Genomic DNA, 5,229 nt, shown 5'->3' on the forward strand with positions numbered 1-5,229 from the left:
ACAAACGGAAGGGTCATGAAACATGTGGAGATTAGGGAGGCAGCATATAAAAGTAGATAAATTCCCTGCGCTGGATCTGATATTCCCTCAGACCTTGACGGAAACTAGTGTAGAAATTGCAGGGGCCCTGGCAGATATATTCAAAATCTCCTTAGCCATTGGTGAGATGCCAAAGGATTGGAGGGTAGCTCATGTTGCCCCATTGTTTAGAAAAGGCTCTGAGAGTAAACGAAATAATTATAGACTGGTGAGCTTGATGCCAGTAGGAGGTAAATTATTGGAAGGAATTCTGAAAGATAGAATATATAGGTATTTGTTCAGCCATGGGCTGATTAAGGACCATCCATATGGCTTTGTAGGTGGTAGGTCATGTTTAACAAATCTTGTAGAGCTTTTTGAGGAGGTTACCAAGAGGTAGATGAAGGGTGTGGAGCTTTGACAAGGTCCCACATGGGAGGTTAGTTCAGAAGGTTAAGGGACTAGGTATCCAAGGAGAGATTGTAAGCTGGATTTGAAAATGGCTGTGTGGGAGAAAATAGAGGGTGGTAGTGGATGAATGCATCTCAGATTGGAGACCTGTGACTAGTAGTGTGCCTTTTGGGACTATTTTGTTGTTTGTTGTACATATAAATGTTCTGGATGATGATGTGGTGAACTGGATCAGCAAGTTTGCTGATTACACAAAGAAAGGAGGGGTTGTGGACAGAGAAGAAGACTTTCAAAGTTTGCAGAGGGATCTGGACCAACTGGGAGAATGGGCTAAAAAAATCGCAGATGGAGTTTAATATAGACAAGCATGAGGTGATGCATTTTGGAAGGGCAAATCAAGGTAGGACATACACAGTATAATGGTAAGGCATTGAGGAGTGCGGAGGAGCAAAGAGATCTGGGAATACAGATACATTTCTCCATGAAGATGGTGTCGCAGGTGGACAGGGTTGTAAAGAAAGCTTTTGGCATCTCATCCTTCATAAATCAAAGTATTAAGTATGGGTGTTGGGTTGTTATATTAAAGTTGTTTAAGACATTGGTGAGGCCAAATTTGGAATATTGTGTGCAATTTTGGTCACCTAACTATAGGAAGGATATTAATAAGATTGAAAGAATGCAGAGAAGATCCCATTGCAGGTGAATCCTGTCCTTGTTGCATCATGGGGTGGAGGGGGCCAAGGCAAATGTGTGGGAAATGGAAGAAATTAGGGTATGGGCTGAGTTAACAGTAAGAGAGGGGAAACTTCATTCTTTGAAGAAGGAAGACATCTCGAATGTTCTGGAATGGAAGACCTCATCCTGAGAGCAGGTGCGACAAAGTCAGAGGAATTGTAATGGCATTGATTTACCCAGTTTACACACAATTAAAGAAAACACTCACTCATTTCTTTCAGGACAAAATGGAGTCAACTTTCTTTATTCTCTTCAGGCACAAACTGCATTCTTCAAATCCCCAAACACCTCCCAGGCAAACCCATCTGACCTTCTCATTGGCTCACCACTGCACGTGTGATCCGGACACTCTCCTCCTGCGTCCAAGATCCATTCCCTGTATGCTGACTGCTTAACTAACCCATACATGTGCACTGTTATTCTCGTGCATTGTTTCGGATACTTCATCAGCAGAGACTGGTACCACTCCCGACTCAGGTAAGTTCGTGACCATGATAGAATTGAGGGGTATGAATTGAATGCTTGCAGGGGACAGGATGTGAAGAAGTGTAGTTGAGGTAAATGTGGGAGTTGGTAGGTTTATGGAAGGTAGCTGTAGAGAGTTTGTCTCCTGAGATGGAGACAGAGAGATTGAGAAAGGAAAGACTGTTGCCTAAGATGGGCCATGAATTTGATGTCAGAGTGAAAATGAGCAGTAAAATGGATAAAGTTGAAGAGCCATCATAGGTTCAGGAGGCAGCAACAACATAGTTGACAATGTAGTGGAGGAGGCGTTGAGGAGCCTTGCCTGTTTAGGTTTCTAGCATGTATTGGTCCACATAGCCAACAAAAAGGCAGGCCTAACTTGGACCGATGTGGGTATCCATACAGGTAACTCCCTTGACTTACAGAAAGTGGGATAAAGCAAAGGAGAAGTTATTAAGCACAAATTCTGCCAAGCAAAGGAGAGTGGTGGTGGAGGGGGAACAAGTTGGGTCTATTATTGAGAAAGAAATGGAGAGCTTTGATGCCTTCATTACAGGGAATGGAAGAGTATAGAGATTGAACGTTCAAGGAACTGGAAGTTGAATTCCAGTGCATAAATTTTTAATTGATTAGTGGATATTTGCTCATTAAGACTCAATGTAAAAGGTTAAAGTCAAAGGGATGTAGAATCCACAGTTGGGGGGGGGGGGGAGCAGTGGTGGTTAGATTAGAGGGAATAACATCGGTAGAGAGGATTGGACATGGAAAGAATGAAATGTAAAGATTAAAAAAGATTATTGATAAATGATGCCTGGTGTAGGTCAGCAAGCTTGGGGATGGTAAATGAATGAGATCTGCAATGTGAATTGGGTGATACAAATGTGGGAGTTTGATTTGATCAAAGATGAAGACATCAAAAATGACTCATGCATTCTTGCAAGAAGACAATGATGTTGCCAGTTTGGAGGAAGTGTGGAGAATGCCCAAGAAATGGAAGCAGTTCAATACAGTATAACATTACACTCCCAACAGGAATATGGGTAGCTACAGTAATTTATTACAGCTGTTACATAAAGGGAATATCTTTTGATACTTAATATGCTCATATCCTAATAACAGTGCTCAAGTCAACTTTTTGATGAAATGATTCAATCATTCCTATTTCTCTCCCGTTCCCCTAGAGTCCAATAATTTTCTCCCTTCTTGCTATTCATCCAATTTCCCATAAAGTTTACAATTGAATCTGCTTCCATTCATTAGTAGGTTGCTGCATTAATTAAAAAATAGGATCCCATTACCCCTCTGACTCTTCTACCAGTTACGTTACATCTGTGAACTCAGGTCATAACCTTTAACCATTCAGCAGTTAAAACGTGACCATCTTTCTTTGTACCATTTCATATTTTGAGATGGGTGCTCAACACTTGACCCCACACATATCGTGCGCGACCTCTGCCACCCATATGAACAGAAACCAATATATGCTGTAAATACCCATCTCCATCTGGTTCCACCTTATCTTTAACTACTCTTTCCTACTTTTATCTCTAACCTTACCCCCTCTCAACCATCGCAACACCTTCTGACCAATATCTATCACTTTGGCCTCTTTCCTACTTCTCCATCCTCTTCTTTTGTGTTCCGCTGATATACGTGATATTCCCCTTCCTACTTTAATCTCAATAGAGTCCCAACCTGATATATTTACTGACCATTTCTACCTATGGTAGTTTCTCGTCATTTGCTCCAGTTTCTACCATCTGGATACTTCTCCCATATTTCCTATATTTCACTTTGGGAGCCACCCATCTTTCTGTCTTGGATTTATAATTATTATTGCTGCCTCATCAGCACCAGATAAAAATCCTAATGTTTCCTATTGAACACTTTGTGACAGCACCTTCACCAGAAGGACTAATAGTAGTTGAAGGAGACCGGCTACTACACGTCTTCTCAGAGCAAAGATCTGTAATAAAACATGGCTTCAATAATAGAACATAGCACCCAGAACATCACAGCACAGTACAGGCTCTTCAGCCCATGATGTTGTGCTGACCTATGTAAACATATTCCAGAGCAATTTAATCTTTACCTTACACCCATAATCCTCTATTTTTCTTACATCCATGTGCCTAAGAGACTTTTAAATTTGCAGCCTCCACCATCACCCCCAGACATACATTCTTAGGACCCCTCACCCTGTGTAAAAAAAACTTACCTCCAACATTTCCCCTAAAATTTCCTCCACTCACCTTAAACAGATGACCTCTGACACCCCAGAAAAAAAAAGGTGTTCGCGATCTACCCTGCTTATGCCCTTCATAATCTATATTGCTCCAAGGAGAGAAGACCTGGCTCAGTCAACCTTGCTTGTTCTCCAATCCAGGCAAATCCTGGTAAATAATATCATCCACAATGCTGAAAACTAATTAAAACCTATTGCTAAATGACACATGTAACATAGGCATATTTATCTTTCCATAAGTGTGTCTAATTGTAAATTAGTCATCAAAAATGCCAGTAATAAACAAAGTCTGATATGAGAAATAAGGTCGATGCATGTTGTTTCAAAATCCAGAAATTTGCAGACTCGGAATGAAAGATTATAAACTCAGGAAGATTATGGTGTGTTCAACAATTCCATTACAATTTAGAAAGAGAGATTTATCGATGAGAACTGATTTTTTCACCTTAAAAAAGATCAAGTTTTATAATGATTCATCATTCTCTGAAATTCTTTCCAGACAAGTAAGACATTGCAACTGCTCAAATCAATTACAAATACAAAACATGTTCAGCCTTGATAATTACAAATATTTAATGACTTGAAGTAAACAAGAAAATCTGCAGATGCTGGGGTCCAGTGCAGCCCACAAAGCACTGAAGAAATTCAGCATCTCATGGAACCCATGGGAAGTGAAGTGAAAAGCAATCGATATTTTGGGCTTGAACCTCCTTCAGGATTGCCAAAAATTATGCAGATGCCTAAATAAAAAAAGGTAGGATGGGAGGGGAAAAAGGAGAAGGGGGATGAGCACAGGCTAATAGCTAAGAAGTTAAGAGGTGGATGGGAGGTGGAACAGTAAAAGAGAAAAAACCTAAGAATAATCAGGGTAGAGGCCTAGAGAAGCACAAAAGGAGCACCTAATGCAATAAATGATCCTTACAGATTCACAAAGGAAGTGTTACTGCACTTAGAAGGATTGTTTGTGGCCTTCTCCCATGGTGGTGAGGGAGGAGGTGTAAGTGCAAGTGGAGCACTCCTTGAGATCGAAGGGGTAGGCACCATGGTGGTTATTGGTGAGAATGGGTGAGTGGACAAGGGAGTCATGGAGGGAATGGTCCCCATGGAGAGCAGAGAGAGGAAGGGAAGATGTGCGTGGTGGTGTGATAGAGTTGTGGCGAAAATTCCGGAGTGTGGCGGCCCGCCATCGCGGAGATCGAGCCAGCACTTCATGCGGTAGTAAACACCAGCATAACACACTGTAACACATCCCTTAACGCAGCGAACTGGCACGGTTGAAAGCTGGAGCAGTACAAGACCAGCAGCCCTAAAATTCTGCTGGCCAAGCTGCCCAGCTAACAGATCAATAACAGGCT

Source organism: Narcine bancroftii, chromosome 10 (genome assembly GCF_036971445.1).
Source record: "Narcine bancroftii isolate sNarBan1 chromosome 10, sNarBan1.hap1, whole genome shotgun sequence".
NCBI classification, from domain to species: domain Eukaryota; kingdom Metazoa; phylum Chordata; class Chondrichthyes; order Torpediniformes; family Narcinidae; genus Narcine; species Narcine bancroftii.